Source organism: Balaenoptera borealis (assembly GCF_965194805.1).
Source record: "Balaenoptera borealis genome assembly, chromosome: 5".
NCBI lineage: Eukaryota > Metazoa > Chordata > Mammalia > Artiodactyla > Balaenopteridae > Balaenoptera > Balaenoptera borealis.
Genome location: NC_138862.1, coordinates 48,981,687 through 49,008,199, shown reverse-complemented (window position 1 = coordinate 49,008,199; position 26,513 = coordinate 48,981,687). Strand labels below are relative to the sequence as shown.

General features: G+C 39.8%; 1 long non-coding RNA gene across 1 annotated transcript in view; it reads left to right on the top strand.

Annotated features, from left to right (window-relative positions):
* Nucleotides 1-12,318: 12,318 nt before the first annotated feature.
* LOC309628823 overlaps nt 12,319-26,513 on the top strand; it is a 171,623-nt gene continuing 157,428 nt past the window's right edge. The window contains exons 1-2 of the long non-coding RNA XR_014244730.1: nt 12,319-19,219; nt 19,932-20,095. This is a non-coding gene — a long non-coding RNA (uncharacterized lncRNA). The remainder of the gene's footprint in view (nt 19,220-19,931; nt 20,096-26,513) is intronic.

The following is a 26,513-nucleotide window of genomic DNA, read 5'->3' as shown; positions in this document are numbered from 1 at the left end:
TCATATTCCTGTGGCTTGCTGGGGTGGAGGTCATAAAGGTGTGACAGTGCAACAAACATGAGCTACAAGCTTTCAAGTGTTGTTCATCTCTAACTCAAGGTTGTTCAGCTCTAACCCTCTGCACATAAATATTGCCAGCATGCCAAATTTTTGTATAAACCCAAACAAGAGAAAGACACAGTCAGTGTGAGACACCTAGAGAATCAACAGGCATTTTTTTGGTTGTGCTTAAAAAATAGTTTTCTTAAGAAGATCCACATTGCTGATATGAATTCCAGAAGTGGAAAAACAATAGTTCTGGAAATCAACCACGTAAAGACAGTCAATAAGATGTATTACTATATTTTGTCCCTTTAGGAACACTGCCACTTTCCCCTCAGGTCCAACTCTTTAAAGTTAATATAGTTTAAAAATTGAATTTTGGGAAGGACTAGGTGACATTTGATAATTAAATATATATATATATGATGAAGCAGGAAAAAACCCCAAGAAGGACAATCACATTGCTTTATTTCATGGAATAACAGCTGGGATGTTCATTTACTGTCTTTTCTAGGCTAATAAAATTTATTCTAAAACAGCCTTCCAAATACCACTATGAAAGCCAAGAATATATATATTTTTTGCTAGAAATCAAATGACTTCTTGCAATACTATTTTATGGAATCTGCTGATTATTTTACCATTTGGGCATAGAGATATAGTCTCAAGAGCTGTAGAAATTTAACTACACCAAATTCAAATCACCACTTCTTATGCTGTGTAGTTGAAAACATACAACTTTAAATACATCTTCATATTCTTGTTCACTAAAATCAACCCACAATTATTTAGAAAGTGATCAGGTGACAATTATCTGGTGTTTTGCCTGGTTTTGGGTGTTCATCGTTTGCCCATACTTACCACTGTTTGTTCTGAGCCCCAATATTCCCCTCTCACCTCTTCATTTTTCCCTAAAAGACTGTTGGTATAATGAGGAGAATATGCCAGACCAGCCACTGATATTATATTAATTAGCCTGTCCAGAGTATGATGGAGGATGAAAATACTAGATAAATTAAATGTTAAAGAGCTCTCTTTGGGGGTGACATGAAAAGTCATACATTAACTTTTTTGAATAAAGATATTTGGAACTTTTGCCAGATGAATCTGGTAAGTACAGATCTGGATTTTATTACTTTTATTTGAGTTTTCATGATTACGTGTGCAGATAGTCCCAAGGAGAGAATCTGTCTGTCTTCTTGGTGTTGTTGATTTCAGCATATGTCTCTTCATTAATTAAAACAGTAATAATGATAACAGTGAAAACTAACATTTATTTAGTGTGCTTACTACCATGGTGGCCAGTAACTATCATATTTTATGTAAATAGAGTAATATCCTTAAGATATTTACAATAGTGGGGAAAATCAAGGTGAGTACTATTATTATCCCCTTAGAAGAGGTGAGGAAACTGATGCACAGATAAGTTTAGTCATTTTCCCAAGGTTATACAGCTAGTAAGAGGTATAGTCAGGATTTAAATCCAGAGCATGTTCCCTTCACCGTTAGGCTGTATAGCCATTCACTTGTGGGCAAAGCACATGGTGTTTATTACCCCTGGCTGGTATGGGTATTGTCTGCTGGCATACTGTGGAGATTCATAGTGGACATTGTCAAGGGGATGATAATAAATAGAATAAATTTCCTGCGTGATATTCTTGGAATGGAAGTCGTAGGATATCATCAACACGGTCACATGGTGACCTCAGCTCCTCTTGTCCCTCACTCAGACTGTCAGCTCATGGCAGGTGAGTCACAAGTAGGCTCTCTGTGGCTAATGGCATGTGCATGGATATTTCTGGTTCATACTGCCTTGGACAGTGTGCTAAAGATTAAGCATGTGGACACCGTGACACGGTTTCAGCCAGTCTTCCAGCTTTTGCTTGGCAAAGTCTCAGGAGGTTAGACCAACGATTTTGAAATAAAAATTATGAAAAGAAAAGAATTGGTTTTGTCATTAACCTTTTCGGCTTAGAGATTCACTTTTCTTTTGCCTACTTAATAGCTATTGGGTATACTGTGGTGTAAATGACTGTAGAATTTGTCAAATTAAGAATGTTAACCTTCTATTTTAATACAATATCACTCCCCTGCCCCAAACCCTTTTTTCTCTAGCTTGGCCTTTTTGGATTCAATTCAGCCAAAGTTATTCACCAAGATTCAATATAAGTGAAGCTCTGTGAAAAATGTCATGGGTATTTTGATAGGGATTGCATTAAATCTTTAGATTGCTTTGGGTAGTATGGCCATTTAAAAAATATTAATTCTTTCAATCCAAGAGCACAGGACATCTTTCTATTCTAGCTCCCGCTTAAGGAATATTCATTTTATATCTACCAAGTCATGTGTATACCTTTCTTTCTTGCCCAAGGAACTTATTAGTTAAGGCAAAATTGACTGTTTCTAGGCTTAAATGATTTCATTGTTGAAGGAAATAGACTGATTATTTAAATAAATCAATAAAGCCTATTTTGCACGACACAAGACATACAGAATGTTAAGGGTCTGAGATTTTTCACTTTTCAATTAGTGTTGATATCATCAATTCATTTTTTAAACTGTAAATGGTGTATTCTGATCACAGAGTGCATGTTAGAAAATGGACTACTACCAGCAATTTCTGGATTTAGGTATTTTTCATCTAAGAGGGTGAGTGGTCTTCTAGTTCTAATTCTACATTCCTAAGAAAGGACTCTTACAGATCAGGTGAGGGAGCTGGTGTCCAAAGATGATCTCCCAATGAGCTGTATTTCCTGGTATTCATGCTGTATTAGTTTCTTTTTTAAAAAAATAAATTTATTTATTTTATTTAGTTTACTTTTGGCTGCATTGGGTCTTTGTTGCTGTGCGTGGGTTTTCTCTAGTCGCGGCGAGTGGGGGCTACTCTTCCTTGTGGTGCGCGGGCTTCTCATCGTGGTGGCTTCTTTTGTTGTGGAGCACAGGCTCTAGGTGCGTGGGCTTCAGTAGTTGTGGCATGAAGACTTCACTAGTTGTGGCTCGCGGGCTGTAGAGCGCAGGCTTAGTAGTTGTGGCGCACAGGCTTAGTTGCTCCGCGGCATGTGGGATCTTCCCGGACCAGGGATCAAACCCGTGTTCCCTGCATTGGCAGGCGGATTCTTAACCACTGCACCACTAGGGAAGTCCCACGCTGTATTAGTTTCTTATTATTATACTTAAAAACAAATTGCCGCAGATTTTGTGGCTTAAACAACATAAATTTATTATCTTACAGTTCTGTAGTCGATAAGTCCAACATGGGTCTCACTAGGCTAAAATCAATATGTCAGCAGGACTGAGCTCCTTTCTGGAGGCTCTAAGGCAGAATCCATTTTCTTGCCTTTTCCAGGTTCTAGAGGTCACCCGCATGCCTTGGCTCATGGCTCCCTTTCTCCATCTTTAGGTGAGCAATGACAGGCCAAGTCCTTCTCATACTGCCATCTCTCTGGTTCTTTGGAGCTGAGAGAATTTCTCCAGTTTGAAGCACTCATATTTTAGATTAGGCACACCTGGATAATACAGGATAATCTCCTTACGTCAAGGTCCATATCCTTTTTTAAAAAAAATATTTATTTATTTATTTGGCTGCGCCGGGTCTTAGTTGTAGCATGAGAGATCTTTTTCTTTTTTCTTTTCTTTTTTTCTTTTTAGTTGCGGCATGCATGCGGGATCTAGTTCCCTGACCAGGGATCGAACATGGGCCCCCTACATTGGGAGCATGGAGTCTTAACTACTGGACCACCAGGGAAGTCCCTCAATGTCCATATCCTTAATCACATCTGCAAAGTCTCTTTTGCCATGTAAAGTAACATATTTACAGGTTCCAGGGATTAGAATACAGACATCAATGGAGGGCCATTTTGCTGCATATCCTAATGCCCTTATATAAGCCCCTTCTCTGAATCTGAGCTGTCCTTGTGACTCTATCTTAAATAGGAATGATTGTATGTGACTTTTGAAGCCTTGATAATTCTACCTGGGCCTCTTGCAATTCTAGTTTTTGGATACTCCCTGTTGGAACTCAGCCCCTATGCTGTGAGAGGTTCAAACTGCATGGAGATGCCAGGTACAGAGGCTCTGGCTGACAGCCTGAGCTGAGCTCCCCTTGATAGCCAGTAACAACTACCAGGTATATAAGTGAGACTTATTAGACGTCTAGTTCAGTCAAGCCTTCATATGACTGCAGGCCTGGCTGATATGTGACTGCAAGTGCGTGAGAGATGACAAGTGACACTTCCAGCTGAGTCCAGCAACCACCTGAACATTGAGAGGGAATAAATTATTGTTTAAGAAGGCCACTAGGTTTTGTTTTCAAAACTGCATAACCAGAAAGTCAAGCTGGGATGAGATTTCTATCCTTTGACAAATCAACTTTGGTCAGGGGTTAAGATTGTATCTGTCATTTTTTTTTTTTTTTCTGAGAGACACCCTTAAGTAATATTTTTCAGAAAGAATGAGTGAATAGTAAATTTTTTGAGTCCTTGCACATTCAAAAGTGTTTCTCCTTTGTCCTCACATTTAAATGACACTTTGGTTCTATATTGAATTCTAAGGTCACAATTCTTTGATGAATTCTTTAGAGATTATACCATTTCTGCCTAGTAGTAAGTTTTACGTAGCTGCTCATGGTTTATTTTTCCTGTCAGTAATATGTTTGTCTTTTCATTTGTTAGGTTTTTCTCTTTATTTTTGAAATTCAGAAATCACACTAGAACATATTCTAGGTATATTTTCTTTCACTATGTCTTCTGATTATCAAGGTGCTTTTTTGCTCTGAACACTGAAGTTTTTCTTCAGCTCAGAAAAATATTTTTTTTTCCTGTGATTTCATTTACAAACATTTCTCTTCCTTTACTCAATCCTCCCCAGAACCCCTAAGATGTGGGGCTCAAAGTGTGGTCCCCCCAAGCATCACTTAGGAATTTCTTAGAAATGGGAATTCTTGATCCAAGAATTCCCCAAGACCAACTGAACCAGAATTTTTAAGGATGGGGCTCAGAAATGTGTGTTTTAAGAAGCTCTCCAGGTGATTCTGATACATGCTAAACTTTGGCTGTAGCAATCCACTGAACATTGAGAGATAATAATAGATCATTGCCGTGAGGTTAAATAGCCAGACTGAGCTGTTAACAAACAATCTCCATTAGCTCTGTCTATTCTTGTATAAGTGTGATTGCAGAGTTCATTTTCTGTTCTAACTCTGATGTTTCAAGCTTAGCACCCTTTATCCTGATGACATCCCGTGTTAGAGCTCCTTCTTCTGTGGCTTTGAAAGCATTCTACGCATATCCCTATCACATTCTTGTCACATTGAATTTTAATTTGATTTGCCTGTCTTTCCCACTACATGATAAAGTCCTTAAGGCGGGGATGTCTTAGTGTCTAGTAACGCTTAATACACACTCAGTCAAGGTTGGTTCAATGACTGACTCATTGACCATGTCCAAGATCAGAGAATTTAAATCAGACAGGGTGGACTGATAAAGCAGGGGCCTAAATGATGACAGCTGGTGAAGGATCCAATAGCTAAGCCGCCCTCAGAAAAGTTTTGCTTGGCAGAAGGTGTAAGAGGCCCAGAGGAGACATATATCAGTCAGACCCCTAACAGGAAAGAGATGGAACACTCAAATTAGGACATTTCCACAAAGATTTATTTATAAAGGGACTATCTATAAAGGTGAATGTTTTGGAGTGTAGGGCACCACAGGAGATGGTGCAGCAACCTGGGATTAGTGGCAATTGGGCTATTACCACTGTTGGCCCAAATAGATAAGGGTGGGAACTGTTCCCAGAATTCAGAAAGAGTTACGTAGTGGAGGCCTTCCTGAGAGAAGTGACCCTTGGTCAAGGGACACAGCGAGGCAGGGATTCAGGGGAATAACTGCCCTGTCCTCACTCTCCTCCCTCCCAGCAACCTCTTTTGGTGGCGCTCCACTGGCTGATCACAACTGGAAGTCTGAGAGAAGGAAGCCTGTTGATAACAGTTCATCCAGGCCAGTGTCCCCAGGTAGAAGGCAAGATGCAGAAGGACGGAGAGTGGATTTGGAGGAGAAATAAAAGATGGCCAGCACAAGACATCAGGTATGGGACTGAGTCTAAAAAGTGAGGATGAAGATGGCTGTTTGCCAGATTAGAGGGATATGGGGAAGGGAGTTATTAACTCCCTATATTATTGCTGCATCACAAACAACCACAAAATCTAAGTGGCTTACAGCAACAAGCATTTACTTAGCTTATGCGTCTGTGCGTTTTCTAGTTTGGGCCCAGTTGGGGTGGTCTGACTGGAGCAGCTTGTTCCATGTGTCTCTACTTCCTGGGACCATCAAGCTCCCCCATGGATGCTCTTCCCACAGAGATGGCAGAAATGCAAGGGACCAAGGCCAATTGTGCAAGTGCTTTACAAGCTTTTGGTCATGTCATGCCCCAAAATGTTCTATTGGCCTAAGCAAGTCACATGGCCAATCTGGGCTAGAAAAAGCATGTGATTATCCTCTTGTTAACCTTTTGAATATTGGTTAAGGGAAATATTCACAAATGATAGAAAATTCTCTGATGGATTTCGTGGAATTTTCTCTAGCACTGCCTCTCCTCAAAGCTATACAGTTATCTACCTAAAAAAATTAAATATATTAACAGTAGATTCTGCTGCTAATTCCTGCACATTCAGTATCTCCACAGAACCTAAATTAAAATATAATTCAACACTCAGGAGAAGAGCAATTTTTTTTTCTGCATTCTTCTTGGAAATGTCCACAACACATGTATACATGTAATATTCTCTAGCTGGCAAATAAATCCACTAGTACTGCTGTTAAAAAATAAAAAGGACCTTTTAGGAAGGTACATGAAATTTTGGGATGCATATATGCCTGCCTGGATTTCAAATATAACTTGGCAAATACACTGGATTTTAAAAATGTGAAAATGAGTAACTTTGAGTTCCTGGTTGAGGATGAAACCCAGAGGTGAAAATATTTGTTTTGTTGCTTTTAAAGGCCAGAATGTAATGATACAGTAAATTGGCATGGTAAGATGAATTATTACAGGTGTTTATTTACTTATTTTTATCATTCATTTAATTGACTTTTATTGAGCTCCTGCTAACATCAGAACACTAATATTAGGTCAATCAATGGTGGTTAAAGAGATTAATGAGACATGATTTCTACCATTAAAAACTTTATGATTTTGCTGGGAAGATAAAATGTTAATAAATGTAAATAAATGTAAATAAAAGTATAGGCAAGAATAGCATAGAGACTAGAGTATATATTTTTATAGCTCACTGTAAGCTTTCTGGGAACAGGATCTGTGTCTTGATACCCAACGCATTGTATTAGGTATTTAATAACAGTTGAGTGTGAACAAGAAATGATTCATTCTAATGGAAAGACATATGGTAAGTTTTGTTTGTTTGTTTGTTTGTTTTCTTAATTAATTAATTAATTAATTAATTTATTTATTTTTGGCTGTGTTGGGTCTTCGTTTCTGTGCGAGGGCTTTCTCTAGTTGTGGCAAGCGGGGGCCACTCTTCATCGCGCTGCGCGGGCCTTTCACTATCACGGCCTCTCTTGTTGCGGAGCACAGGCTCCAGACGCGCAGGCTCAGTAGTTGTGGCTCACGGGCCTAGTTGCTCCGCGGCATGTGGGATCTTCCCAGACCAGGGCTCGAACCCGTGTCCCCTGCATTGGCAGGCAGATTCTCAACCACTGCGCCACCAGGGAAGCCCCAACATATGGTAAGTTTTATGGAAGAAATGGTATTTGGGCTGAATTGCAAAAGATGGGTAAAATTTCAACAAGTGAAAAAGATGGGGAAGATAATAAGGGCTTTCTAGTTGAGGGAACAACTTAAAGTATGGACATGTAAAATGTCCTAACACGTTTGGGTAATCGTGACTAGCTGGATATGGCACAACATAGGTACCTAAAGAGACATGGTGAGTGATAGGGCTAAGGGGGGCGGTTTAGAAAGCTTGTGTGGGAGCCTGAAATTGAGGCTGAGGAGTTTTCACTTTGGTCTGTGAACACTCGGGGGCCACTGAAGGCGTTTAAAGAGGGAATATAAGCATGTAACCCAGGTGGCTATTTTAAAGTTGGAGTGGAAAGCAAGAGTCCAAGCTGGGACCAGTTAGGAAGCTTTAGCAACACACCAAGCAAAAGATTAATTTTAAGAGCCAGATTAGGGCAGTGGCGGAGGCAGGGGATAGGAGGAGATGGGGCGGGGAGCAAATCTCACTGAAGCACAGTTGAAAGGCTTTGGTAACCAAATTGGTGTGGGTTGAGGAGAATTCCTTTGACTCCAGTAGTTCACGCCTGGGTGACTCTGAGGATGCTGGTGCCATTACTGAGAAAGGGGACTCAAAGGAAAAGCATGTTTGGTCTGTCTTCAATTTTGCAAATTGAGCTTGAAGTTCAGAGGGCACAACTAAGTGTGAATCGCCCTCGGGCAGTTGGAAATTTGAATCTGGCCCTCTGGAATGTGATATTATGGGTTGCAGCCTGAAAATCTCATCTGGTCTAAATTTGGAGTGACCAGATTATTTTTGAGTGGCAAAATTGCGAACATTACAAAGACTTTCTAAACAGGTAGTAAAATTTTTATGGGACATTATAACCCTCAATATTTTTCTTTGATTCTTTTTGCCACGCCATCTGAATCCTTTCCTTCTCCTCTTGCTGCTTCCCGAAGGCCATTAACCAGGGAAGGAATGCTTTTCTTTCTGAGGCTTTTGCCCAATTTGGTGAGGTCCAAAGGGACAATATGTTAGGTACAAATTGAAAAGTTTTGCCCCATCCTTAAGCTGGATCTAAAGGTTCAGGACCCTGTATCTCTGAGGTATATGCCTCTGCTGTCTAGTTCCATCTGGGAGGTGTTTACTACTGTCTGATAGGCTCACCATGACTGGTGAGCCATGATTCACCTGCCTCTAAACCAGGACAACCAGATGGCATTGCATAGTCAGCTTCTAACAAAAGCAAATTTTGAATATAAAACTCTGATTTCAAAAACAGTCCTGGACACTGTCCCTTCCTTGCAGCCCCTGCTCTGAGCCAATGTCTGTCCTAATCCTGTCTGTTTTGGGGCTTTGCTATCCGTTTTTGTCTTTACTAAACATTTTTGCTCAGCAGACTTAGCTTTCCTGTTTTGTTTTGTTTTTCAATTGTAGTAAAACATATATAATGTAAAATTTACCATCTTAACTATTTTTAGGAGTACCGTTCATCCGTGATAAGTACGTTCACATTGTTGTGCAACCACTCTCCAGAACTCCTTTCATCTTGCAGAACAGAAACTCTACCCATTAAACAATAACTCCCCACTCCCCCACCCCCCTCAGCCCCTGGCAATCAGCTCTCTACTTTCTGTCTTTGTGAATTTGACACCACTAGGTACCTCATATAAATGGAATCATATAATATTTGTTTTTTTGTGATGCTTTCCTGGTTTTGATCCATCTCCTGGGATTTGAACTCACCTTAGGCTTTGTCACTTATTAACACGATAAAGGCCTGGACCCCAGAATCCCACTACCATTATGCTGGGCCTGTGCTACTCTCCCTGAGGGAAAATTATATGTCATGAGACAATGTTTCAGCTACATGTAACTCCCCATATCCAGTTTGCTCCTCATCCAATCATGCAACTGGAAGGAATGCAGCATTCAGACCCCTGCCTTATGGCAAAATGTGCCCCCCCTGCCCCAGCTCTGCAGACAGATTACATACCAATGGCAAGAATGCAGGATCCTGCAAATCAAAAGAGTCTAAGAATGGCAACTCAAAGAGTTAGAATATCGACAATGAGAAAAAAACCACACCAGGAGTTTGGTATTTATATTTATACTTTTCTTCTGAAGACAGTAACACACTTACCAGATATTATCTTAACAGGGAGGCAAGTCCTTCAGAAAATTGCAGTCTGACAAATTAAACTCCCCTAAAAATGTCCCACTGGATGGCCTTATCTGATTTGAAACTGAAGCTGTCACCCTTGAAAACTTGGAAAGGGACCTTGGTCATTGATGGCGATCTATGGTGCCAGAGGAGTTTCTTTAAGCCAGCGCTGTGGTGGATCTGGGCCTGGGGTGTGTGGGTACTTCAATGTCATGGCTCCAGCAAGAATCTGAAGGGTAAGTGTGTTTACCCAGCTCAAACCCATGCTGGGCATGGGAGAGTGTATCTTGTTTTCTGAGCTCTCCAGATAAAGCCTTTACTACCTGGACAACTCCTCATGCCTGACTGACTCCCTGTTGTATCACCAGCTCTTATCACAATGCCTTACACACAGCAGGAATTCGGTATATATTTGCCGAATGATAAAAAAGAATACACATGAGGTCATTCTTCTTTATTTTTATTTATTATTTTAATTAAAAAATTTAAAAAAAAATCTTTATTGCAGTATAATTGCTTTACATTGTTGTGTTAGTTTCTGCTGTATAACAAAGTGAATCAGCTATACATATACTTATATTCCCATATGCCCTCCCTCTTGCATCTCCCTCCCACCCTCCCTATCCTACTCCTCTAGGTGGTCACAAAGCACCGAGATGGTCTCCCTGTGCTATGCAGTTGCTTCCCACTAGCTATCTATTTTACATTTAGTAGTGTATATACTTCGTCCCAGCTTACCCTTCCCCCTCCCCGTGTCCTCAAGTCCATTCTCTACGTCTGTGTCTTTATTCCTGTCCTGCCCCTAGGTTCATCAGAACGATTTTTTTTTTTTTTTTAGATTCCATATATATGTGTTAGCATACGGTATTTGTTTTTCTCTTTCTGACTTATTTCACTCCGTATGACAGATTCTAGGTCCACCCACTTCACTACAAAGAGTTCAATTTCATTTCTTTTTATGGCTGGGTAATATTCCACTGTATATATGTGCCACATCTTCTTTATCCATTCATCTGTCACTGGACACTTAGGATGCTTCTGTGTCCTGGGTACTGTAAATGGTGCTGCAGTGAATATTGTGGTACATGTCTCTCTCTTTTTTAATTTAATTTAATTTATTTTTTATACAGCAGGTTCTTATTAGTTATCCATTTTATACACATCAGTGTATACATGTCAATCCCAATTTCCCAATTCATCACACCACCATCCCCCCCACACCACTTTCCCCCCTTGGTGTCCGTGCATTTGTTCTCTACATCTGTGTCTCAATTTCTGCCCTGCAAACCGGTTCATCTGTACCATTTTTCTAGGCTCCACATATATGCGTGAATATACGATATTTCTTTTTCTCTTTCTGACTTACTTCACTCTGTATGACAGTCTCTAGATCCATCCACATCTCTAAAAATGACCCAATTTCGTTCCTTTTTATGGCTGAGTAATATTCCATTGTATATATGTACCACAACTTCTTTATCCATTCGCCTGTCGATGGGCATTTAGGTTGCTTCCATGTCCTGGCTATTGTAAATAGTTCTGCAATGAACATTGGGGTGCATGTGTCTTTTTGCATTATGGTTTTCTCTGGATATATGCCCAGTAGTGGGATTACTGGGTCATATGGTAATTCTATTCTTAGTTTTTTAAGGAACCTCCATACTATTCTCCATAGGGGCTGTATCAATTTACATTCCCACCAACAGTGCAAGAGGGTTCCCTTTTCTCCACACCCTCTCCAGCATTTGTTGATTGTAGATTATCTGATGATGCCCATTCTAACTGGTGTGAGGTGATACCTCATTGTAGTTTTGATTTGCATTTCTCTAATAATTAGTGATGTTGACCAGCTTTTCATGTGCTTCTTGGCCATCTGTATGTCTTCTTTGGAGAAATGTCTATTTAGGTCTTCTGCCCATTTTTGGATTGGGTTGTTTGTTTTTTTAATATTGAGCTGCATGAGCTGTTTATATATTTTGGAGATTAATCCTTTGTCCATTGATTCGTTTGCAAATATTTTCTCCCATTCTGAGGGTTGTCTTTTCATCTTGTTTGTAGTTTCCTTTGCTGTGCAAAAGCTTTTAAGTTTCATTCGGTCCCACTTGTTTATTTTTGTTTTTATTTCCATTACTCTAGGAGGTGGATCAAAAAAGATCTTGCTGTGATTTATGTCAAAGAGTGTTCTTCCTATGTTTTCCTCTAAGAGTTTTATAGTGTCTGGTCTTACATTTAGCTCTTTAATCCATTTTGAGTTTATTTTTGTGTATGGTGTTAGGGAGTGTTCTAATTTCATTCTTTTACATGTAGCTGTCCAGTTTTCCCATCACCACTTATTGAAGAGACTGTCTTTTCTCCACTGTATATGCTTGCCTTCTTTATCAAAGATAAGGTAACCATATGTGCGTGGGTTTATCTCTGGGCTTTCTATCCTGTTCCATTTATCTATATTTCTGGTTTTGTGCCAGTACCATATTGCCTTGATTACTGTAGCTTTGTAGTATAGTCTGAAGTCAGGGAGTCTGATTCCTCCAGCTCCATTTTTTTCCCTCAAGACAGCTTTGGCTATTTGGGGTCTTTTGTGTCTCAATACAAATTGTGAAATTTTTTGTTCTAGTTTTGTGAAAAATGCCAGTGGTAGTTTGATAGGGATTGCATTGAATCTGTAGATTGCTTTGGGTAGTATAGTCATTTTCACAATATTGATTCTTCCAATCCAAGAATATGGTATATCTCTCCATCTGTTTGTATCACCTTTAATTTCTTTCATCAGTATCTTATGGTTTTCTGCATACAGGTCTTTTGTCTCCCTAGGTAGGTTTATTCCTAGGTATTTTATTCTTTTTCTTGCAATGGTAAATGGGAGTGTTTCCTTAATTTCTCTTTCAGATTTTTCATCATTAGTGTATAGGAATGCAGGAGATTTCTGTGCATTAATTTTTTATCCTGCAACATTACCAAATTCATTGATTAGCTCTAGTAGTTTTCTGGTGGCATCTTTAGGATTCTCTATGTATAGTATCATGTTATCTGCAAACAGTGACAGTTTTACTTCTTTTTTTCCAATTTGTATTTTATTGTCCTTTTATTTCTTTTTCTTCTTTGATTGCCATGGCTAGGACTTCCAAAACTATTTTGAATAATAGTGGTGAGAGTGGACATCCTTGTCTTGTTCCTGATCTTAGAGGAAATGCTTTCAGTTTTTCACCATTGAGAATGATGTTTGCTGTGGGTTTGTCGTATATGGCCTTTATTATGTTGAGGTAGGTTCCCTCTATGCCCACTTTCTGGAGAGTTTTTATCATAAATGGGTGTTGAATTTTGTCAAAAGCTTTTTCTGCATCTATTGAGATGATCATATGGTTTTTATTCTTCAATTTGTTAATATGGTGTATCACATTGATTGATTTGCATATATTGAAGAATCCTTGCATCCCTGGGATAAATCCCACTTGATCATGGTGTATGATCCTTTTAATGTGTTGTTGTCTTCTGTTTCCTAGTATTTGTTGAGGATTTTTGCATCTATATTCATCAGTGATATTGCTCTGTAATTGTCTTTTTTGTAGTATCTTTGTCTGGTTTTGGTCTCAGGGTGATGGTGGCCTCATAGAATGATTTTTGGAGTGTTCCTCCCTCTACAGTTTTTTGGAAGAGTTTGAGAAGGATGGGTATTAGCTCTCCTCTAAATGTTTGATAGAATTAACCTGTGAAGCCATCTGGTCCTGGACTTTTGTTTGTTGTAAGATTTTAAATCACAGTTTCAATTTCATTACTTGTGATTGGTCTGTTCATATTTTCTATTTCTTCCTGGTTCAGTCTCAGAAGGTTGTGCTTTTCTAAGAATTTGTCCATTTCTTCCAGGTTATCCATTTTATTGGCATATAGTTGCTTGTAGTATTCTCTCATGATCCTTTGTATTTCTGCAGCGTCAGTTGTTACTTCTCCTTTTTCATTTCTAATTCTGTTGATTTGAGTCTTCTCCCTTTTTTTCTTGATGAGCCTGGCTAATGGTCTATCAATATTGTTTATCTTCTCAAAGAACCAGCTTTTAGTTTTATTGATCTTTGCTATCGTTTTCTTCATTTCTTTTTTAAATTTATTTCTGATCTGGTTTTTATGATTTCTTTCCTTCTGCTAAATTTGGGGGTTTTTTGTTCTTCTTTCTCTAATTGTTTTAGGTGTAAGGTTAGGTGTATTGTTTATTTGAGATTTTTTTGTTTCTTGAGGTAGGTTTGTATTGCTATAAACTTCCCTCTCAGAACTGCTTTTGCTGCATCCCATAGGTTTTGGGTCGTCGTGTTTTCACTGTCATTTGTTTCTAGGTATGTTTTGATTTCCTCTTTGATTTCTTCAGTGATCTCTTGGTTATTTAGTAGCATATTGTTTAGCCTCCATGTGTTTTTATTTTTTTTCAGTTTTTTTCCTGTAATTGATATCTAGTCTCATAGCGTTGTGGTTGGAAAAGATACTTAATACGATTTCAATTTTCTTACATTTACCAAGGCTTGATTTGTGACCCAAGATATGATCTATCCTGGAGAATGTTCTATGAGCATTTGAGAAGAAAATGTATTCTGTTGTTTTTGGATGGAATGTCCTAAAAATATCAGTTAAGTCCATCTTGTTTAATGTGTCATTTAAAGCTTGTGTTTATTACAGCTTATTTATTTTCATTTTTGATGATCTGTCCATTGGTGAAAGTGGGGTGTTTGTCCCCTACTATGATTGTGTTACTGTCGATTTCCCCTTTAATGGCTGTTAGCATTTGCCTTACATATTGAGGTGCTCCTATGTTGGGTGCATAAATATTTACAATTGTTATATCTTCTTCTTGTATTGATCCCTTGATCATTATGTACTGTCCTTCTTTGTCTCTTGTAATGGTCTTTATTTTAGTCTATTTAGTCTGATATGAGAATTGCTACTCCAGCTTTCTTTTGATTTCCATATGCATGGAATACCTATTTCCATCCCCTCAGTTTCAGTCTGTATGTGTCCCTAGGTCTGAAGTGGGTCTCTTGTAAATAGCATATATATAGGTATTGTTTTTGTATCCATTCAGCCACTCTATGTCTTTTGGTTGGAACATTTAGTCCATTTACATTTAAGGTAATTATCGATATGTATGTTCCTATTACCATTTTCTTAATTGTTTTGGGTTTGTTATTGTAGGTCTTTTCCTTCTCTTGTGTTTCCTGTGTAGAGAAGTTTCTCTATCATATGTTGTAAAGCTGGTTTGGTGGTGCTGAATTCTCTTAGCTTTTGCTTTCTGTAAAGGTTTTAATTTCTCCATTGAATCTGAATGAGATCCTTGCTGGGTAGATTAATCTTGGTTGTAGGTTTTTCCCTTTCATCACTTTAAAAATGTCGTGCCACTCCCTTCTGGCCTGCAGAGTTTCTGCTGAATGATCTGTTAACGTTATAGGAGTTCCCTTGTATGTCATTTGTTGCTTTTCCCTTGTTGCTTTCAATATTTTTTCTTTGTCTTTAATTTTTGCCAGTTTGATTACTATGTGTCTCAGCATGTTTCTCCTTGGGTTTATCCTGTGTGGTACTCTCTGCGCTTCCTGAACTTGATTGACTATTTCCTTTCCCATGTTAGGGAAGTTTTCAACTATAATCTCTTCAAATATTTTCTCAGTCCCTTTTTCTCGGACCCCTATAATTCGAATGTTGGTGCATTTAATGTGCCCCAGAGGTCTCTGAGATTGTCCTCAATTGTTTTCATTCTTTTTTCTTTATTCTGCTTTGTGGTTGTTATTTCCACTCTTTTATCTTCCAGGTCACTTATCCGTTCTTCTGCCTCAGTTATTCTGCTATTGATCCCTTCTAGAGAATTTTTAATTTCATTTATTGTTTTGTTCATCACTGTTTGTTTGCTCTTTAGTTCTTCTAGGTCCTTGTTAAACGTTTCTTGTATTTCATCCTTTCTATTTCCAAGATTTTGGATCACCTTTACTATCATTACTCTGAATTCTTTTTCAGGTTGACTGCCTATTTACTCTTCATTTGTTAGGTCTGGTGGGTTTTTGCCTTGCTTCTTCATCTGCTGCGTATTCTCTGTCTTCTCATTTTGCTTAACTCACTGTGTTTAGGGTCTCCTTTTCACAGGCTGCAGGTGCATACTTCCCGTTGTTTTTGGTTTCTGCCCCCAGTGGGTAAGGTTCGTTCATTGGGTTGTGTAGGCTTCCTGGTGGAGGGGACTGGTGCCTATGTTCTGGTGGATGAGAGTGGATCTTGTCTCTCTGATGGGCAGGATTGTGTCCAGTGGTGTTTCTGGGGGTGTCTGTGAACTTACTATGATTTTAGGCATACTCTCTGTTAATGGATGTGGTTGTGTTCCTGTTTTGCTGTTTGGTATGGGGTGTCCAGCACTGTAGCTTGCTGGTTGTTGAGTGGAGCTGGGTCTTAGCATTGAGACGGAGATCTCTGGGAGAGCTCTCACCGATTGATATTATGTGGCACCGGGAGGTCTCTGGTAGTCCCATGTCCTGAACTCCGCTCTTCCACCTCAGAAGCCCAGGCCTGACAGCTGGCTGGAGCACCAAGACCCTGTCAGCCACACAGCTCAGAAGAAAAGGGAGAAAAAAAAGGAAAGAAAGGAAAAATAAAATAAAATAAAGTTATTAAAATAAAAAATAAAAAAGTAATAAAGAAAAAGAAAAAAAAAAAAGAAGAGAGCAACCAAAACAATAAATAAATCCACCAATGATAACAAGCGCTAAAAACTGAACTAAGATAAACATAAAAATCAGGAACTGGTCAGTCGCATGCAGGAAACCCCAAGTCTACAGTTGCTCCCAATTCCACCGCCTCAGTTTTGGGATGATTCTTTGTCTATTCAGGTATTCAGGTGCAGCGTACATTGAGTTGATTGTGGAGATTTAATCTGCTGCTCCTGAGGCTGCATGGAGAAATTTCCCTTTCTCTTCTTTGTTCGCACAGCTCCTGGGGTTCAGCTTTGGATTTGGCTCTGCCTCTGCATGTAGGTCGCCTGAGGGTGTCTGTTCCCCGCCCAGACGGGAGGGGGTTAAAGAAGCGGCTGATTAGGGGGCTCTGGCTCACTCAGGCCGGGGGGAAGGAGGGGTATGGAATGCGTGGCAAATCTGCAGTTTCAGAGTCCAGCATGACATTGCAACAGCCTGAGGCGTGCCTTGTGTTCTCCTGGGGAAGTTGTCCCTGGATCACGGGACCCTGGCTGTGGCGGGCTGCACAGGCTCCCGGGAGGGGCGGTGTGGATAGTGACGTGTGCTTGCACACAGGCTTCTTGCTGGCTGCAGCAACATCCTTAGCATTTTGTGCCTGTCTCTGGGGTCCAAGCTGATAGCTGTGGCTCGCGCCCATCTCTGGAGATCATTTAGGCAGTGCTCTGAATCCCCTCTCCTCACGCACCACTAAGCAATGGTCTCTTGCCTCTTAGGCAGTTCCACACTTTTTCCCGGACTCCCTCCCAGCTAGCTGTGGCACACTAACCCCGTTCAGGCAGTGTTCATGCAGCCAACCCCAGTCCTCTCCCTGGGATCTGACCTACGAAGCCCGAGCCTCAGCTCCCGGCCTCCACCTGCCCTGGCAGGTGAGCAGACAAGCCTCTCGGGCTGGTGAGTGCTGGTCGGCACCGATCCTCTGTGCGGGAATCTCTCCGCTTTGCCCTCCGCACCCCTGTTGCTGCGCTCTCCTCCGTGGCTCCGAAGCTTCCCCCCCGCTCACCCCTCGTCTCCACCAGTGAAGGGGCTTCCTAGTGTGTGGAAACTTTTCCTCCTTCACAGCTCCCTCCCAGAGGTGCAGGTCCTGTCCCTATTCTTTTGTCTCTGTTTTTTCCTTTTTCTTTTGCCCTACCGAGGTATGTGGGGATTTTCTTGCCTTTTGGGAAGTCTGAGGTCTTCTGCCAGCATTCAGTAGGTGTTCTGTAGGAGTTGTTCCACATGTAGATGTATTTTTGATGTATTTGTGGGGAAGAAGGTGATCTCCACGTCTTACTCCTCCACCATCTTGAAGTTCCTCCCTCTTCTTCATTTTTAAATCTCCAAATCTTTCATTACTCAATCTGCAATTTGATCCCCTATCATCATTAACACTTAGGAAAATAGCTTAATATGCTTAAATAGTATTTTCAAGTTCCAAAGAGATTCAAAAGGTACAAATAATGTCTGGGACCTGTATCTGCCATCCAAGTAACTTCGGCTACTAGGTCCCTGGGATTTCTTGTGATCTCCCACTGGTTTAACAGTTTGTTCCCATTGCTGAATAAAATGTACTATTGGAAAAGTTGGTGTAAGTATTTTAGTTGTAGGAGAAAGAGACAGAGAGAGAGAGAGACCTGGTGTCAATTGTCTGTTTTTTCTATTTAATGGAAATACCAGGAACGGGAAGTACACTGGGGCTGGGTGCACACTAGATTCAAAGAACTGGTTAAGATAGATAACAATGCCTTTGCAGAGAGTCAGGACCCAGTTTCACTTCCAACTATGATATTCGTAATACAGTCTGACCCCCCAAATGTGGGCAAAGCAGTTCTCAAGGAGGACTTGGAAGGTGGTTGGAAACTCTGAAGAGGGAAGCAGAAATGTGACCTGGAGATTGTGACATATTGTAACAATGCAATGAGGCTTTCATGCTTGGAGCAGAGGTCAATGCTAGGAAATAACCTTGGACATTGAAAGTAAGGTCAATTCATAAAAAGTCTGGAAGTCAGGCCTAGAAGTTTAGAGTCAGTGTAAAGATAGTGGGGGCCACAGTAAGTTCGGATACAGTGTTGTATAGCTCACTTCTGGTTGACATAATTTCTGTTTCATCACTCCTGGAAGTATCTGAAATATGGGATAGACACTTATCATAGATTTATACTGATCAATCTAAGTATGATAAAACTAAATTAATTAGTGTTTCAACTAATTAGACACTGAAACACACAAGGCCACTGCCTTCCTTGGACTCGTCTTGTATGGGTGATAGGCCTAGTTGATGATATATAAATTCATAAGTTAGCTTCGGTGGGGGTGTCTTAATACCAAAACATGTTTTCACTCTCACTATTTGAGCTTTCTTGTTCTTCAAATGCAAGGATCCAGGAGCTTTACTGGGTAATTACAGGGTAGTTTTGTTGAGGCCCTCTTTGCTTACACTGACTCCTGTGGATCACATGCTCCTAAAAATGTTTTCTGACCCTTCCATTGATCATATGTTCCCTCTGTCCTTCCTAGCTGTCTCCCAACCTGATGGCTTGCCTCTAATAGACAAGGACATCTCGCTTGTTGAGGTGACAGCCTCGTCACTGCCCACCCATGGTGAGTCAAGGCTTAGCCCTTTCCTGGGTATTTTCACCTTGGCCCAGCCTCAGCCTTGGTTAATATTTTGAGTTCCTGATCTCTTCATAAGAAGTCTTGGCTAGATCTCAGAAGCCTCAGATTTATTTTATAACAACTTGGTGCAGGTTTGGTCCCAGACCAGTCAGAGATTTATGCCAGTCCTGACAGCCAGTGTTGAAGAAAAATAGAGATTCAGCATTGGTGTCCCTCCAAGGGAATTCCTGGAAGGGTGACTGAAAGGGCGAAATGTTGGTCTTACCTCTTCCTTAAGATGCTTGTTAGAAGGCCAGTTTGGTGTTTGGATTAGATTCCCCAAAGTGAAGTTAATGCCTACGTCTACTTCAATACATTCGCAGTTTTATCGTCCAGCAAAGTAGAATGGGCTTATGCTAGGCCTTTCCAAGAAGGAGCTAATCAAGGGGAAGACAGCTGGGAAAGGTGAAGGGGGGTTACACAGTGAGCTCATGTCCCCTTGGTTTACAGAAGGGGTGTACTCGTGTGACCTCTTGCTGCACAGGGCTTTCCCCCATTAGGAGAAGGACTCAGCTGAGGTCCGAGATATGAAAGACACAGCTGGCATCGTACGTATCCGTGCCCTCGCCCCACCCATTTTAGTGCGAGCTGGCTTGACACGCTATTGTGGGGTGAGATGAGTGATATTCATTTGTCAGCTGAGCTCCTCTTTCCCCAGTCATTTCCCGTGGTTGAACAGCTTTCATGGCTTTCTGCAATGCTTCATGAAGAAGCGGGGAACCATTCAGAGCCCACATGATCCCGTCACCGTCTGAGTCATCTCTAAGAGTCCTGACCTTTCCAACAACCTTGCTGGCAGAGCAAGTCAAAGTCAAGAAGCAGGTAAGCAACCTGCCTTCCTTTGCTGGTGAACATAGGTATTTTGATAAAGCTGTTGGCATGTTTAATAGAGTGTAATTAACTAGTCAAACTCTATTTCACTCATTGGAACTTTAAAGTTGCTTTTGGAATGGTAGAGAGATTTTTGGAGTTTTTTCTTGCCTTGAGCTTTGTTTCGGGTTAGTTTTAATAGAAGACTCCAGGAGACAGCTATTCCAGAGAAATCTGTCATAGGAATGAATTCATATTTGCTTAAAATGAATTCACTTCAGGGGATTAGGTTTAAAATGTGACCATAAACTTAAAGAATAACCTTTTAACATCACAAGGAGTTGCCTTTCACTTAAAACTGTCAGATGTGAAAGGTACATTTTGGGATATGAAAAACTAAAACTCACTAACTAATACAGATCATTTAGGAAGGATTAGTGCTAGACACATAGATGCTCATAAATGATTATCGGTGAAAGAGGAGTGGGATTTGAAGAACGAATTGAGTAACTATTGACTGAGAAGTAGCTTTGTGTTTAGTGAGAATAACAAAAATGTCCTCCGTATCAGTTGATGTTTATGATGTAAAATATTTCCTGAGGGTGCTTATGCAGTAAGTAATGAGTGTTTATTAGCTGGCCCATTTTAAACACTTTATATTTTGTTTTGTTTTAGTAATTGAATATAATAAACAGTATTGTTGCCTGGACAGCAGCTGTGGTTTTATTACCCAAAAGGATGCTTTTAGATTGCTGTCTTTTGTAGTGTCCACTGGTTCTGTTTGTAGATGGCAGACACAAGCAATTCCTCTTTTAATGAGTTGGCAAATGTTATGAGTTTGAGGATGAAGGTTTCAAGTTCTTGATTAGGCAAATTAAGTGGTCTGACTTCTTTTTAACTGTTCTGTGCGGATGGCTGATTTTCCAAAGACTAATTTTCAACAGAGATTCTTGAAGCCAGGAAGCTCTTTTATTTAAAAGCAACAACAATAACAAATCCCTGCAATTTAAATAAACTGATGCCCAGGGGAGTATACTATTTGTGGTTTTAGGAAGTTGAAATGACAGACTTATTATAAATTCATTGTAGCTGTCTTTCTATAAAACTTTAAATTATAGTTTCAACACAGGGAAGTCTTTGAATGAAACAATGTTTTCTACCCATTAAAAAAACAATGTGTTCATGAGAGGAAATAGAGCTTAACACACATTACTTAAGCTAAGCAAGAAGAGTGCATATTGTCATTGAGAGGTTCTGGGATCTCTGGGAGGACCTCAGAGGAGTCTCCAGGAACTGTGGGCAAAATGCCCCAGATTGGGGTATGAAGAAGGCAGTGTCAGATTTCACAGGGCTTCTGTCCTTCTAAACTCCTCTGGGGACAACTTGACCTCCAAATATCCATTCTCCTCCTTAGCTGATCTTATTCAGGCTGCATGAACTGAGGTGCTGCCACACTCTTGTCATGCTGCAAACCAGTTGTGGACCAAGGGGAGAAAAATAGGAATTAGAAAGAGCCCATGTGAACAAGATGTTCTTCATTGTTCGCTGAGGAAGGAAAACTTCGATGTGAAGTGCCCAGGACCAGGACAGGCACATGCTCTTTTAGGCTAAGGTTATTTGTGCACAAGAAACAAGGTCTAGGTTATGTTAACAGGAGTGTACATTTATCATGTAAGTGAGACAGGGCCTTCATGGTAAAGAGTAAGATGCCTTCAGAGAAATATTTTAGAAAAAATAAACTTTAGTACAAAGAGGAATGCTACTGGTCCTACTTCATCCCTCCCTCTCTGCCCCCCCCCCCTTCCTCCATGCATTAAACCAGAGCAAATGTCCCTTCTCAGCCCCTTTTAGTACATAATAGAGTTTTCTGTAGGCTACCAACCACACAGAAGAGGTAGAAAGATGGCTGAAAACCTGGGACTATAGCATAACCCTCCCCTTGGTGGAAATTTGGTGGAGAAAAAAAAGGCTATACACTGAGGTTGTGAACATTTCCAAACACAAGATAGGTTTTAGGGGAATTAAGATTCTATAAAGACTTTAATATATAATTTAATCATCTCTCGTAGATTTTTAATTGAAGTTCCATTAGATTTATATGTTAATTTTGGAGGAATCTGTGTTTCCATAATACTGTTTTTCCTATCCAGGAACATAGTACACATCTTTCCATTTCTTCATATCTTACTTTGTGTCTTTCAATAGGATTCAAAATTTTTTTCATATAAAATTCTTGTTAAATCTACTCCTATGTATTTTTCCTTGTTATTGTCATAAAGAATGAAAATTCTTTCTCATTTCCCTTTCCCAGTGATTATTGCTAAACAGGGAAAATCATTGATTTAAACAAATTATCCTGTACCTAGCCACCTCACCAATTCATGTAAATTCTTTCTTTCATTTTTTTCTTTCTTTTTTAAAAAACAGTCTTGTCTGCAAAGGGATTAACCTTGTTTTCCTATGATTTTTACATGGTATTTGATTTTTCTAAAACCTGTGTGGCATTTGTTAACATTTTCAGAACAGTGAATAATAATGGTTGTAGCCATCAACTCTGTCTAGTACTGGTATTAAGAAAAATGGCTTTAGGGAATTCCCTGGTGGTCCAGTGATTAGGACCAGGCGCTTTCACTGCTGTGGGCCCTGGTTGGATCCCTGGTCAGGGAACTACAATACCACAAGCCTTGAGGCGTGGCCCCCCCCAAAAAAGAGAGAAAAATGGCTTTATTTTTCATTATTTATGATATCTGCTGTTGATTTTTGATAAATAACTTTTATTATATTTAAGTAGTTTCCATTTTACTTACTGTCTCTATTAGAAATGGTGATCTAATTTTGAGGCTTTGTCCCTGCATTTATTGACATCACATGGTGTTTCTCCTATAATTTCTTGATATACTTTATTTTGTCGATGGATTTTCAGATATTGAACATCCCTTCTCTTCCTGGAATAAGTTTATTTGGTCATAATGTATTATTTTCATTGATGGATTCTATTTGATAATATTTAATTTAGAAGATTACATAAAATGGGTCTAAAATAAGTATTTCTAAATGATCTAGGTTAGAACCTCTTTGTCAGCTTTCCATGTAAACCTGTTAATATTTGAAGTTGTGCCTGCACTGGCTTTCCTTCCTACGGCCACTGGTGAAATCTTGTCCATGCCTCAAGGCTCACCTCAGTGCCATTTCATCTGTGAAGCCTTTCCTTTGTCTTGGCCGCTACTGCATATAAACACTTCTTATGCTAGATCTTCACAATGTGTTGTAGTGTCAAAGCAGGATTTTCAAAAACTTATCATGACGCTTCTGTAAGTACACAGTGAGCACTTGTCAAAGATTTACTTAACTCATGAATGAGGTAACAAGCAGCATAAGCTGGTTCAAAAAATTCTCTGTTTGATGAACAGAGAATTTTATGGTTTATTGGGGATGGTGTGCTAAAATAAATTGGCTTAGAGACAAATTGGTTAATATCCTAAAGGGCAATAAAATCATAATATTTGGGGTTATTTTTTTCTATTGAACAGAAACGATTTGCATGTCTTCTGGGCAAAAGTTGACAAGTTTTTACATAACCTTGTAGAATCATATTAAATAGCAAGTTAGAGACAGGTATATTCTCCCAGAGAAAGAAATAATCCTTGAGTGGGCCTCTTAGATGATGTTCAAGGATGACTTTGAAAAGATATGCAGGCTTCCTTTTGCCAAATTTCTTTGTTTTGGATACTTTTTTTCCTTAATGGTAGTAAATTCTGTAAAAGGTACCATCTACTTTATGTTTCCATTATTTGCATGTCTGACCCACACATGGCATGGTGTAGAGGAAAGCGCATGAGCTTTGAATATCTCACACAATCTAAGGTTTGAATCTTGACTCTCCAAGCCCAACCCTCATCCGTATATGGTTTGTGCTGTTAGAGGAGGGGTCTGGGATAGCAGGGAGGCACAATAAAAATAGATGGAGGGCTTGGGAGCATCAGGAGAAAGCACACGTGGCACGTCTCTGGCATTCTCACATGGCAACAACTCAGCATGACCATATTTCACCAGCCTGAGGATACAGATGGGCACAAGGACACCAGTATGCTCAAGTTTCTGTTTGTGCCTCCAAATGCCTATGTAGGACTTTTCCTACCCCTGCTAACAAGGGACCCTCTCCCCTAATATTTCTGGGTTTCCCCCAAAGGAGTGCCCATTTGACCACAGATTAATATGACAGCCACAGTTACCCTATCCTATTCTCCTTCTGGGCCTTGGGCTTCTCCCTTGGTGATGTTTGCTGCTCCTGATGCTGTCTGAAACCACCCCCCCCCCCCCATGGCAGTGGAGAATATTGGAGAATGGAGAAACTGAGGGAACTTTCCTCTGAGACCCCAAAGCCAAGAAGCTGTCTTTGCCACCACTTCCAGCTGCCTGTCCCCCTTTCCTCCCATATCTGAGTATCTTGACAGGTCCGTATGACAAATAGAATTTGGGGAGACTTCAAGGATTGTGTACTTGGATTCACATGCACGTGAGCTCCTGCTTTAGGGTAAAGAAGATTTTAAACAACTGTTATTCAGTTGTTATTTGACTGCTAATTGGTACCAGGTACTGTAGGGTAAAGATTTTTTTTTTAAAAAGGAACATTCCTGGCCTTTAAGAAACTAGTTCAAACTATCTAGTGTAGGTAGGATAAATATACTAAAAGGTCAAATAATTTTGCAAAACCTAAAAATTGAGCAAAATGCCGTAGGATGTTAACCCAGCCCAAGGCATTTGTTGTGAGGATTTCAGTGACGATTAGGGATCACGTTCCTCAGTCATTAGAGACAACGCTGAAATCGAAGGGTGTTTTTCTCTCCAGAGAGAAATCGAGTAGGGTTTATGTACTGTGTGTGAAGATGTTTGTTTGCTTATGTACAAAATATCTAGGAGTTCATGCTGAAGTCTTGCTGCCTTCCTGACAGGTTTCTGTTGTTGTTTTTGTTTTGCCTGGCAAATGTATTGACTTGGAAAAATAACTCAAGAGCTCTCATTGTGTCAACATGAATGTGTGCCATATGCCTTGTCTGATCTTGGAAGTCCTTTATGCCTGTCTTCAAAAATACAAATATGAAGCTTCTTTAGCTAATTAATCACTGCATTGTACTCTCTCACTACAGAGAACGGTAGATTTAAAATTATAACAATTAAATATCAAGTTACAAAGAGGAAAAGATGTTGAAGTGTAAGAGGTTTTTAGGGTGCAGGGGACTCTAAATTGTAGCTTCTTAAGTCATTTCTAACCAGAAACCAGATCTGTCATGAAGGAAGGTGTGTCTCTACTTTCAGAATCATTGAGTAGGGCTGTTCAGGTTAGAAGACTCTGTGTATCTCTGATTAGAGAATAAATCACCATTATTTTTTTAAAAAGGCTTCCTGTGCCACAGATTTGCTGTTGAGGAATAAATACATCCCCTTTGTTTTATGATGAAAGATTATATAACTGGGAAACTTAAAAAAAAAGGGCCGTTGTGTCACTTCAGGTGAATTGGATTAGAATGTCTGGGGTAGGTCCTGCTCTTCCTATATCACGTCTTAAAAGCCTTCCAGGTGCTTTTAATGCGCAACCAGAGTAGAGAATTATTTCCCTACCCCAGCTACACCATGAAATGATACTATGTTTACTTAATTGTCTTGGAAGTAATTAGGGTGCTGTGTTGCCAGCTCTTTATCACAGCATCTCATGATTGTGTAACCCAGACGCTAGTGTTTATCAGAGGTGGGTGGAAGCAAAACACCCAGCCAGGTCCACATGCAGAATCCGATGACTATTCACTCCTCTACTTTGAGTGATGGAGTCTGAAATGGTTGGATTCTACCTGTGACAGAGAATAGATCTGCTGTGGTTTACTTGTCCCTAGGCCACTTTCATAGGAATGCCCCCTAGTGGGCATTTGTTTACGGTAACTTTTGTTGTATAGAAAAAAATTTCTATAGTCAAATATATCCTTCTACGTGTATGTGACTTTTACCTTTTATTAACTGAGCTTTCTCTGCCCCAAGATAATATGGACGTATAGTTTCTAGTGGTACTTATGATCATTTTTTTCATCTATATCTTAAATCTGTGTGAAAAGTATTTGAAGTGGTCTTCTGTTTTCTTCCCTGAAAAGTTAGCCATTGTTCCAATGCCATTTATTAATGTCCCTATCAATTTCCCATTGATTTGAAATGATACTGGCCAGATTTCTTTGTTTATATTTGAATCTTTCTTTTAGGCTTTCTATTCTATATCCTTAATCTTTTATTGATTCCCAAACCATAAGTTGTTTCTGACTTTGAAGAAAATGACTTTAGTGTTCAATCATTGAATAAGTTGGTGACATGGAAATTTGAGAAGATTTTTATCACAAGAAGGTATTACTCTTCTTCATTTTCCAAGATTTGCTAAAATCTATAATGA